The sequence below is a fragment of the Erpetoichthys calabaricus genome, chromosome 5 (assembly GCF_900747795.2).
Source record: "Erpetoichthys calabaricus chromosome 5, fErpCal1.3, whole genome shotgun sequence".
In the NCBI taxonomy this organism is placed as follows: Eukaryota; Metazoa; Chordata; class Cladistia; order Polypteriformes; family Polypteridae; genus Erpetoichthys; species Erpetoichthys calabaricus.
Genome location: NC_041398.2, coordinates 157412744 through 157426509, shown reverse-complemented (window position 1 = coordinate 157426509; position 13766 = coordinate 157412744).

Genomic DNA, 13766 nt, shown 5'->3' with positions numbered 1-13766 from the left:
TGATTATTGTGTCCTATTAATTGAATAAGTGAGATTGCACTGGGTTTATTTATGGCAATATTTTTTATAAATAATCATTTCCTAAAAGTAAAGTATTTCCAAAGTGGAACAGGATTCTTTCCAACATGTTAAAAAATAATACTAATAATAATTCATAATCCGACTATTATAGAGACCCCCAATTCTATCCAAATTGTTTTTGATATACTGTACACAAGGACAAAAAAATATACTTTCCAAAAGCTCAATGTTTTAGCAGGTGAAATCTTTGGCCTCCAGGAAATTATGGCTTGAATTTTGTACTTGATCCAACATACTACTACTATGCTATTGCATAATATTACTATTACATATACATAACATACTATTTTCCCTCAAAATATTGACGTTATAAATTTATCTTTGCTCATAGTAATTCATTATTGATTTATGAATAAATATTATAGGAAATCACCCAGATGGTAGCAGTAATCCAAGTGCAGTTTTACACAAGTATTCTATTTATAATTTACATTTATAGGTAGTTTCATTTTTTTTTTCTAGACATAACAGAGTGAAAGAGTATTTTTTGAAAATGAAGTGACATTGTGTTAATTATTTGTTAATACCTTTGAAGAGGTTTTTTTCTTTGCATAGATAAGATTTCAGATCTAGCCATGCTCTTGGGAAGGTTGCATTATATTGTGTTTTATTTCTTTCAATCCCTTTGAATACTGCTCTCTTCCCCTTTACATCCCAGGGGACCTTAACTCTCAGATAACTGGTGGGTGGAGGAGGCAGCAAACAAGGTTCAAACAGACAAATGTATCAGTTTCAGTGTGTGCATAGTCCTCCCTCCCCAATTAGAGCTACATGTCTGGTCCTATTCATTTCAAAACAGATAGCTATTCACCTAGGATAGAAGTGACCAACAATGATAAGCTACAGAAAGCAATTGTGTACATCTAAAAAGAGATACTAATGAGATGAAAGCACATTCAAGGGAGCAGAAAAAAACATTAATATATATTGTGTTATGGTAATCCAAAAAATCCAAGGTATTCAAAGTAAGTCAGAAAAGCCATAAACAACTTACCCCGTATAAAAAGGTGCCAAGGAGATCCGTTCTTCCATCTGCCTTTGTTCTCGACTGTTACATTGTAGGCTCTCTCACCAGCAATGGGAAGCCGTGGTTTGGAAGACAGTTAATAGGAGAGTGTATTCACACATAGTCAGTTTAAGTTGTCAGTCATCCTAACTGTATGTCTTTGTATTGTCAAAGAAAACATATGTAAGAAGCAGATACATACTACCTCAGCAAGAAATTAAACAAAAGATGAAGCACAAAGAGGTGGTAATGCCTTGCTGTATGATATTAAAATGTGCAATCTTTGTATAAACCTGTGGGTAGATGGAGAAATACATACTGTTGTTTTGAAGTAATAAAGGAGTATACTATCTGATAAATTAATCATGTGACATCCATAAGTATTGTCCGAAGACACATCCATCCAAGCATATGCATTTGCCACCCACCCCCCAAAGGTAGTAGTAACATGCAGCATGTGTGTCTCACAGATGCATCACTGGAGACAAGTCCAGGGATATGACTGAACAGTGAAGGCTGCAGAATGGGACAGGTGATACTGGATTATGGCAGTAATTAAGAATTGTACTTTTGGAAGATGTTTTTGATATGTGGCAGGATCCTTCTCAAGGTTTTATTATTCAAACTGTATCTAACATGCTGGAAATATGATCAGCTATCACAGATAAAATATCATGACACTTGACAATCTGCTGTAGGAAAATGACATGTAGCTTCTCCACAATTTTATCTCAGACCTGCTTGGAGTGCTCCTTGTTCTTCATGTTTCTTGCTTAGTGGTGCTGCAGATTCAGGGCCCTTTCAGAACAGGTCTGTTTATACAGGCATCATGTGACAGATCATGTGATCATGTGGACCATATTCAACTAATTATGTGACTTCTGGAGTTAATTGGTTGGACCAGATCTTATTTAGGGGTTTCATGGCAAAGTGGATGAATACATATTCACTCACAACTTTTCAGTTTTTACTTGTTTTTTTATACAGTCAGGTCTATAAGTATTTGGACAGTGACACAATTTACATAATTTTGGCTCTGTATGCCATCACAATGGATATGAAATTAAGTAATCAAGCAATTGAGATGACTCAAGCGCCGCCGCGAGTGGCAGCCTTTCCAGCAGCTTCGTGTCCGACTTTATCTTTCTACCTTTTTATCTATTTCACTGATCACTCCTACCACTTTCTTTTATGTGGACTCGTTCCCTGGACACATTCTACTACTTTTTACTACTTGGACATGGATTTTTACACGCCGAGACTCGTCTATTCAGGTAGTCAACTTCAAGCGCTGAGAACAAATGCTCATGCCGGTATGGTTCCCTATTTACCTGATGAGGTAAGAAGGCTGTATCGTGGCAGCAGAGCCGGAGCTAAGCTAAAGACGAAGCGGCTTGCGAGAAAGTGGCGTTACAAGCCTTCGGTGCCTTCTGTGATCCTGGGAAATGTGAACTCACTACCAAATAAGATTGATGAACTGGCCGCGCTGGTGAAAAATGTCAGGACCTACAGAGAATGCAGTTTGTTGTGTTTTTGTGAAATGTGGCTAACAACTACCATCCCAGATGCTAACATGGAGCTACCCGGGTTTAGCACAGTTAGAGCGGAGAGAGACGCAAATACCTGCAGGAAGCGGAAAGGAGGAGGACTCGCTCTCTATGTGAACACAAGGTGGTGCAACTCTGGACATGTAAGCGTCAAAATCTCCACTTGCTGCAGGGACATCAAACTGTTGGCCATAAGTTTGCGTCCCTATTACTTGCCCAGAGAGTTTGGACATGTCATTGTTGATATTGTTTACATCCCTCCTCGGGTGGACATGGAGATAGCGGGTGACATCATCCATTCTGCTGTTGCTAAACTGCAGACGCAGCACCCCGAGGCGCTTGTGCTAATCGCTGGAGACTTTAACCATGTGATGCTGGACAAAACATTACCTGCCTTCTCCCAGTATGTGGATTGTAACACCCGGGGATATAAGACTATTGACCTAATGCAAATGTTAAAGACGCTTACAGCATCATCCCGCTGCCTGCGCTTGGGAAAGCAGATCATAACCTGGTTCTGCTTCAGCCTCACTACAAACCAAGAGTGAGGGAGCTACCTACCTACCTACCTACCTTAAATGGTGCGACTCAAACCACCTACAACTGAACACCAGCAAAACCAAGGAGCTGGTGGTGGATTTTAGGAGACCCAGGCCCCTCCTGGACCCTGTGATCATCAGAGGTGACTGTGTGCAGAGGGTGCAGACCTATAAATACCTGGGAGTGCAGCTGGATAATGAATTGGACTGGACTGCCAATACTGATGCTCTGTGCAAGAGAGGACAGAGCTGACTGTACTTCCTTAGAAGGCTGGCATTCTTCAACATCTGCAATAAGATGTTGCAGATGTTCTATCAGACGGTTGTGGCAAGTGTCCTCTTCTACGCAGTGGTGTGCTGGGGAGGCAGCATAAAGAAGAGGGACACCTCACTCCTGGACAGACTGGTGAGGAAGGCAGGCTCTATTGTAGGCATGGAGCTGGACAGTTTGACATCTGTGGCAGAGCGATGGGCGCTCAGCAGGCTCCTGTCAATCATGGAGAATCCACTGCATCCACTAAACAGTATCATCTCCAGACAGAGGAGCAGCTTCAGCGACAGACTGCTGTCAATGTCCTGCTCCACTGACAGACTGAGGAGATCATTCCTCCCCCAAACTATGCGACTCTTCAGTTCCACCCAGGAAGGTAAACGTTAACATTATACAAGTTATTGTCTGTTTTTACCTGCATTTTTATCACTCTTTAATTTAATATTGTTTTTTATCAGTATGCTGCTGCTGGAGTATGTGAATTTTCCCTTGGGATTAATAAAGTATCTATCTATCTATCTATCTATCTATCTATCTATCTATCTATCTATCTATCTATCTATCTATCTATCTATCTATCTATCTATCTATCTATCTATCTATCTATCTATCTATCTATCTATCTATCTAATCATTTTAACATATAAAGCCTTAAATGCCAGGGTCCGGCTTACTTATCTGAACTTATCATGACATACAAACCACAGTGCACATTAAGATCTCAAGATGCTGATCTGCTTATGATTCCAAGGATTAATAAAATAACAGTGGGAGGTCAAACTTTTAGTTACGGGGCCCCTACACTATGGAATGGTCTGCCTGCTACTATAAGAGATGTCCCTTTGGTCTCAGCTTGCAAATCCTGGCTGAAGACTCACTAATTCAGTTTAACATATCCTGACTAGAGCTGCTTATTAACTGTACAGACTGCATCTCTGTTGTTGGTCATTAGAACTGAAACATAAGTAATTTGTTACTAACCCTCACCTATTCTGTTTCTCTTCTCGGTACTCAAATGTGGCACTTGGTGCCACTGCCCACCTGCCAAGCTGTTTTGCCTGCCTAAGGTAAAGTCATCTTTGATGGAGGATCACAGGACGCGTTGGGTAGAGGGGTCCTTTCATCGGATTGGCTGGCCCAGCGCTATCCCAGCTGTAGAATGGAATTAGGATTGATGGCTGAGGTCTCCAGGACTCTAAACAAATCCAAATCATATTATGCGATATCATCCATCCATCCATCCATTGTCCAACCCGCTATATTCTAACTACAGGGTCACAGGGGTCTGCTGGAGCCAATCCCAGCCAACACAGGGTACAAGGCAGGAAATAAACCCCAGGCAGGGCACCAGCCCACCGCAGGGCGTGTGCACACACACACACACACACACACCCACACAGCCAAGCACACACATTGGGGCCATTTAGAATCGGCAAAGCACCTAACCCTGCATGTCTTAGGACTGTGGGAGGAAACCGGAGCACCCGGAGGAAACCCACGCAGACATGGGGAGAACATGCAAACTCCATGCAGGGAGGACCCGGGAAGTGAACCAGGGTCTCCTAACTGCAAGACAGCAGCGCTACCCACTGCACCACCGTGCCGCCTATGTGATATCATCTACTGTTGAATTCTGCTCTGTACTTGTAATATTTTTATTTTACTGTTATACTGCATTGAGGATTACTTGTGTTTTGTTCTGTGTATTGCATTGTATTGAACCCCTTCTCTTTGACACCCACTGCACACCCAACCTACCTGGAAAGGGGTCTCTCCTTGAACTGCCTTTCCCAAGGTTTCTTCCATTTTTTTTCCCTACTAGAGTTTTTTTTTTTTGGGGAGTTTTTCTTTGACTTCTTAGAGAGTCAAGGCTGGGGGGCTGTCAAGAAACAGGGCCAGTTAAAGCCCATTGCAGCACTTCTTGTGTGATTTGGGGCTATACAAAAATAAATTGTATTGTATTATATTGTATTGTAGTCATTATATGATTGAAGTGTAGACATTCACCTTTAATATAAGGGGTTTACCAAAATATCATATGAGCCATTTAGTAATGCCAGACATTTTTCTTCATAGTCCCTCAATTTCAAGGGGCTCTAAAGTTTAAGGACATTTGACTAACAAGCTGTTCCATAGCCAGGTGGGAGCAGTTCCTTCATTATTTCATTAATTATTAAGCAGTTAAAATGTCTAGAATTGATTCCAAGTATGGAATTTGCATTCGGAAGCTGTCATTGTGAACTCTTAATATGTCATCCAAAGAGTTGACCATGCAAGCAAAAACATTCCACCATTAGATTGGGAAAAGAAAACAAACCCTTTAGAGAGATAGCAGAAACACAAGGAGTGGTCAAATCAACCAAATGGTACATTCTTAAAATAAAAGGATGCACTAGTGAACTCAACAACACCAGAAGGTCTAGAAAACCACATAAGACAACTATGCTAGATGATTTCAGAATTCTGTCCTTAGTGAACAAGAACCCCTTCACAACATTTAGCTAAACCAGGAACATTCTCCAGCAGGTAGACTTATCATTGTCAAAGTCTACAATCAAGAGAAGATTTCATGAAAGTAAAAACAGAGTTAACCACAAGGTGCAAACCACTGGTAAACCTTAAGGACAGATTAGACTTTGCCAGAAAAAGAAAAATCCTGTCTAGTTCTGGAACACTTTTGCTTGGACAAAGGAAACTAAGATCAATATATACCGGAATGTTGGACTGAGAAGATTATGGAGAAGAGAACAAACTGCTCACGATTCAATCAATACCGCATCATCTGTGAAACATGGTGGAGGCAGTTTTAAGGCATGATCTTGCATGGCTGCCAATGGAAGTCAGTCACTAGTGTTTATTGATGGTATAACTGCTGGCAGAAGTAGCAGGATAAGTTCTGAAGCGTACAAAGCTATACTGTCTTTTCAGAATCAGCCAAATGATGCAAAACTGATAGGATGATGCTTCTTAGAACAGATGGACAGTGAGCCTAAACATATACTGCAAAAGAAAACAAAGTGCTCAAAGCAAAGAAGTGAAATATTCTTCAATGGCCAAGTGAATCAACTGACCTCAAACGAACTGGACATGCATTTCACTTGCTGAAGACAAATCTGATGGCAGAAAGTCTAACATACAAGCAGTGCCTGAAGACAGCTGTAGTAAAGGCCTGGCAAAGCATCACTAGAGTGGAAACCCAGCACTCGGAGATGGCTGTGGGTTCCAGACTTAAGGCAGGTATTGACTGTGAAGGATTTTCAACTAAGTATTGCAAATGATCATTATATTCATGATTATGTTAGTTTGCCCAAATACTTTTGAGCTCCTGAAAATAGGGGGACCATGTATAAAAAGTGACGTCTTTCCTAAACAGCTCCTACAATATTTTTGTTAAACACCTTGAATTAAAGCTGAAAGTCTATACTTCAAGCACATCTTGATTTCAAATCCACTGTGGTGGTGTACATAGCTAAAATTATGAAAATTGTGTCACTGTACAAAAACTTGTATACTTTTTCATCTAGGTGCTTGACTTTCTAATACAAACTTATATTAAGTCCATTAATTACACTCAGCTCTACGAGAAAGTCCTACTTAAAAGTATGTTGACCATCATTGTTTGACCTGGTTTTATTGCCGTTAACTAAAAGTAAAATAAAATATGTCATTAATGAAAAAAATTTCATTTCACTCAAAACTAAAATAAAAATGAAAAACTAAAAACTAGTAAACATAAATGGAAAAATAAAAATGAAAACTAAACTACTTTTTGTCATTTAAATTTTTATATTCACCACACTAGTCTTTCTGCATAATGTACATGCGAGCATGCAGTTGCTGGTATATTTTTTACAAATTATTTAAAACTACACAGTTGTAAATTTGCTTAGGAACAAGCATTGAATAATGAGCATGTGCAAGTACCCCTTGCTGCTTGTATCTGAACCTGTGGATTTCATTGGTCTTTTCAGTTGTAAGTCAGCTTTTTGGTCTAGAACTGAGAACAAATACCAACGCTTCATCGCTCGTCAATGACTCTGTTATGTTAATTTCATTGGTCATAAAAAAAAAAACTCCAAATAGGGTGGAGAAAAAATTAAAATCTGCAGGGATTCCAAGACCAAAAAGACTGTTCAGTCCCCACTGGGCTGTCTAAATCTAAGTCTAAGGAGGTTATAACTCATTGCTTAGACCTCACCTGGAGTACCATGTGCAGTTTTGATCTCCAGTTTACTAAATGGAAACAGCAGCACAGGAAAAAATCCAGGGAATAGAAACGAGGCTGACTCCAGGGCTTCAAGGGATAAATACAATACAGTGGAACCTCGGTTCACGAAGTCTTGGAACACGTACAAATCGGTTTACGATCAAAAAGTTCGCCAACCTTTTGCATCTGTTCACGACCACACACTCGGTATATGAACACGCCAGTTTCCCTTTCGGTTTGTATGTGTTCAGTCTCTCCCTGTGCATTTCCTGTGCAGCGAGCAAGAGAGAGAGAGTGAGAGAGCGCGACACACACATGAGAGAGAGAGAGAGACACACAAGAGAGAGACACACACACACACAGGCATGGCGCGCAAGAGAGAGAGAGACACACACACACAGGCACGCAAGAGAGAGACACACACAGGCACGAGAGAGAGAGACACACACAGGCGCGAGAGAGAAACACACACACAGGCACGCGAGCGAGAGAGACACACACACACAGGCACACGAGCGAGAGAGACACACACACAGGCGAGTGAGCAAGAGAGAGAGGGCTGGACACATAAGGACACATAAGAGAAGGCAGTTAAAGAATTCACTGGGCTTGTTTTTGTTTTCACTTCTGTTTACAGCAATCGGTTCATAGCGTGCATTGTTGCAATGTTACTTTTCTTAGTGGTTTATTAAATTACGAATTTTTCAAATGTTCATTTTTTTTCTCTGTGCTTAAAACTCATTAAAAAAGTGCTTTTAGCCAGCGATTGGTAGTGCTATAGCACGAACTATTGCAGTGTTAGTTTTCTCTGTTGTTCAAGGTTTTCTCAGTGTTATTCAATGTTTTTACATTTAGTTTACTATTACGCTGTGCATTCTATGGTTTAATTAACTATATTTGTGCTTAAAAACTTAAAAAAAAATTTTTACATACAGTTCGTATGGTCTGGAACAGATTAATTGTATTTACATACAATCCTATGGGGGAAATTACTTCGGTTCACAACCAAATTGGGTTACGACCAGAGTTTTGGAACGAATTATGGTCGTGAACCGAGGTTCCACTGTACAATACAATACAATTTATTTTTATATAGCCCAAAATCACACAAGAAGTGCCGCAATGGGCTTTAACAGGCCCTGCCTCTTGACAGCCGCCCAGCCTTGACTCTCTAAGAAGACAAGGAAAAACTCCCAAAAAATGTTTGTAGGGAAAAAATGGAAGAAACCTTGGGAAAGGCAGTTCAAAAAGAGACCCCTTTCCAAGTAGGTTGGGCGTGCAGTGGGTGTCAAAAAGAAGGGGGTCAATACAATACAGTACAATATACAGAACAGAACAAATCCTCAATACAGAATAAAAACATATATATATATTTTTACCTCAGCCATCAAGCTGCCTCCCCCATTCCACAGCTGAAACAGCGCTGGGCCAGCCAATCCAATGAAAGGACCCCTCTACCCCACAATTCCTGCGATCCTCCATCAGGGATGACTTTACCTTAGGCAGGCAAAACAACTTGGCAGGTGGGCCATGGCACCAAGTGCCACATTTGTGTACCGAGAAGAGAAACAGAATAGGTGAGGGTTAGTAACAAATTATAACGATCATGTTACTTATGTTTTAGAGCTAATGACTAACAACTGAGATGCAATCTGTACAGTTAATCAGCAGCTCTAGTCAGGATATGATAAATTGAAGTAGTGAGTCTTCAGCCGGGATTTAAAAGCTGAGACTGAAGGGGCATCTCTTATAGTAGCAGACAGACCATTCCACAGTTTAGGGGCCCTGTAACTAAAAGTTTGACCTCCCACTGTTATTTTATAAATCCTTGGAATCATAAGCAGACCGGCATCTTGAGATCTTAATGTGCGCTCTGGTCTGTAAGTCATGATAAGTTCAGACAAGTAAGCCGGACCTTAGCCATTTAATGCTTTATATGTTAAAAGGAGGATTTTGAAATCTGCCCTAAACTTAACCAGGAGCCAGTGTAAAGATTTAGGAACTGGAGTTATGTGTTCGTATTTTCTTGTTCTTGTAATAATTCTTGCAGCAACATTTTGGATTAACTGGAGGCTGTATAAGGAATGATGCGGAAAGATTAAAAGAGCTGAGTTTTTTCAGTTGAAACAAAAGTAAAGTAAAAGAAGACATGACTGAAGTGTTTAAAATTATGAACGGAATTAGTACAGTGGATTGAGACTGTTAGTTTAAAATGAGTTCATCAAGAACACAAGGACACAGTTGGAAACTTGTTGAGTGTGAATTTCACACAAATATTAGCGTGTTCTTATTTACACATAGAACCATAGGCACGTGGAATATGTTACCAAGTAGTGTGGTAGAGAGTAGGTCTTTAGGAATGATCACAGTAGACTTGAAGTTATGACAATGCAGCTATGTTTACATGCAGATATTTATATGATGTAATCTGCAGATAGAACATCCATATTACTAAACGAGAATGGTAAACCGGATGGACGCAGGGACATGGGCCGTGGACGCAAAAGACGTAGTGCGCAGGCGCCACACAAAGCCCCCCTCCATGCACCGGAAACTGAGAAATGATGCGGCGCGCCCATGGCAACAGACCCATGCAACAAAGCGCCACACGAAGGCCATACCACACGAAACAGGACACACACAAAAAAGAGGATTCAGACCCACGACACACAAAGCACCCCTCCACTAACAGAAATAAGAAATGAGGCAACGCGCCCCTAGCACACCAAAAACAAAGGAGTCAGAAGCAAGCGCCACATAGCACACGAAACGGTACGCACACAAAAATAAGGATTCACACCCACGACACACAAATGATGCGGCGCGCCCATAGCAACAGACCCATGCAACAAAGCGCCACACGAAGCCCATACCACACGAAACAGGACACACACAAAAAAGAGGATTCAGACCCACGACACACAAAGCACCCCTCCACTAACAGAAATAAGAAATGAGGCACCGCGCCCCTAGCACACCAAAAACAAAGGAGTCAGACGCAAGCACCACATAGCACACGAAACGGTACGCACACAAAAATGAGGATTCACACCCACGACACACAAAGCCCCCCTCCACTAACAGAAATAAAAAATGAGGCAACGCGCCCCTCAAAAAAAACGCACGCCAACAAACGACGTCATACATAGACAACAAGAGACTGGACTACAATACATATACAGGCGCGACACCTGATGGGTAATAATACGAAGAAACGAAATGTCCGTATTAAACATGCGTCATCTGAACACGTTCAAACTATACACCATAGGTGAATCTCATTACAATGATGCACTATTAACCGTACCACCACAGAAAAGGCTCCATATTAACAGTGAGTGCGATCCTCCTTATTACTTATCCATATTACTAACACATACAACGACGCGCCTCTCAAACGGCACAAGCAAAAGATAAACGTCAAAGACATGAACGACAAACACCTGCTAAACGATTCCGACAGTTGGCTGACAACGCGTTTAATGATGAGTCCACTATTCATGAAAATTCATTGGGATTAATGAATGTCATTTGCAATCATTGTCATTCACTTTACTTCCCTGAAGAAACAACTGGCAATACAAGTAATGAATTTACACGTTGTTGTCAAAAGGGTCAAGTTAGACTGCCTCCTTTACATACATATCCTTAATATTTACGGAAGCTTCTAACTAACGATATACCTGAAAGTAAAAACTTTATGCACTGCATTAGATCCTACAATAGTTCATTTGCTTTTGCATCTACCGGAGTAAATATCAGGCCACCAAAAGGCAATGGCCCATACTGCTTTCGCGTATGTGGACAAATATTACATCGCATTGGGACAGTGCACCATGAAACAAATCAACAACGCAAATTTGCACAAATCTACATCTTGGATCCAGATGACGCAATTGATCAACGAATGAACCTTCCTGAAAACAAACAATGCACGGAGCTTATAATGAGAAACGTCACTCATGTCATAAACAATCACCCATTTGCTAAGTCTATAAAAATGCTACATGAGGTTCAAAGAGAGGCCAATACAAAAGCAGCAGCAGAAGGTGTAGCAGCGACTACAATTGCTTTAGTCTTAATAAAGGACAAAGAACAAGATCCAAGACGATACAATCTTCCCGTCGTTAATGAAGTGGCATTTGTCTTTCAAAGTAAAGATGAGGAGCCTACGTTTGACCGGGATATTGTTCTGCATTTACGTCCTGATGGAACCAACAAACCTGCCTTCCAACGCATAGACATTTCCTTTCCACAACTTCATACTTTAACATACCCCATTTTGTTTCCTTCTATTGTTCAGTCCACCTTAAAATACGCGGACAATTGGCATTGCGTTGATGAATAATAATATTCCCTTTGGAGGAAAGGTACTTTTATTAGGAGGAGATTTTAGACAGTGCTTAGCAATTGCTCCACATGCCATGCGCTCAGCTATTGTTCAGTCCACCTTAAAATACGCGGATGACGTCATACATAAACAACAAGAGACCGGACTGCAATACATATACAAGCGCGACACCTGATTGGTAATAATACGAAGAAACGAACAGTCCGCATATTAACAGTGAGTGCGATCCTACTTATTACTTATCCATATTACTAACGATAAAGAACAAACAAGTCATGAATTCACGATCACGGGTACAGAACGAGACGGCTCGAGTAACGGGACCACAAACACGAACCCGCACTTCTAAAACCGCGGAAGAAAAAATGTTACGCGGACAATTGGCATTGCTTTCAAAAGATACACTTGGTACAACACATGCGATGTCCAGATCCAGAATATAACAATTGGTTATCTCAACTGGGAGATGGTACACTCACCAATACAGATAGACTTCACCCAGATATTATTACAATTCCTAAAGCCTTTATCTGCGACGACTTAGTTACGGAGATATTTGGAACAACAATCTCATTAGACCAAATACCGCTTTTAACACAACGGACTATATTATATCCAAAAAATATTAATGTTGATCACATAAATAACCAAGTCATTGCATTACTTCCGGGAGAGGCACAGCTCTTTCTAAGCTCTGACAAAGTTGACTCTGATGCCGACAATGACCATCTTAATTTCCCCTTAGAATATTTGAACACTGTTAACCCAGCCGGATTACCACAACACAATCTTAACCTTAAAATCGGAACAATATTCATGCTATTAAGAAACCTTAACACTAAACAGCATTTATGCAATGGTACACGTTTAGTCGTCAACACCATGACACACAATGTTATTGAAGCAAAACTTCTTACAGGATCACATGCTCACAATACTGTTATGATTCCTAGAATTGACCTTACAAGTTCTGACCTACAATTACCTTTTACACTTAAATGGCGACAATTCCCCATTAAACCTGCATTGGCCATGACCATCAACAAATCACAAGGACAAACCATGGACAAGGTTGGCATCTACCTCTCTGAGCCCGTATTTGGACATGGACAACTTTATGTGGCCTTCTCACAAGTTCGCCGTTCATCTGACGTTAAAGTTAAGATTATAAATAATCCATGCCAAGGAAAACTCATTCAAGGACAAGACACCATGTTTACTTCTAATGTTGTGTACAAGGAAATTTTCCAATAAATCTGTGCCATGCAGTTTATTCTTTCCTTCCTATGTGCGTCATCTACACCTTCACACTATGCTATATCTCATACATACATCACGCTATTTGTAATTACCAAACACCAGGGGTTGGCGAGCAGGGGGCGGAGCCCCCTAGTATAAATATGATCTGCATTTAGGCCAGTAGAGGTAGATATTGTGCATGGGCTAATAAAAACCCTTTGATGCTGCCATTAACAGGTGTAGTGGTGATTAATGGACATAAAATAAGCACTCATTGTTTTAATCAGTAACGTTTATACTGTATTGTTGCTCACCATTATGTGCTTATGCAACAGTGGACTTCATTGAAGACCAGTCCAACCTGTATTCACAGGGTAACTTGCTTGACAATTCTACCAAATACATTATCACGTTTCTATGGGAAACCCAGGTGATGACCATGACCATAGTGTGGAATCCTCCATATTCAGTTATTAGGGTAGGACTGGTCTAAAAGAAACAGTGTAGTAACACAAACCACACCTG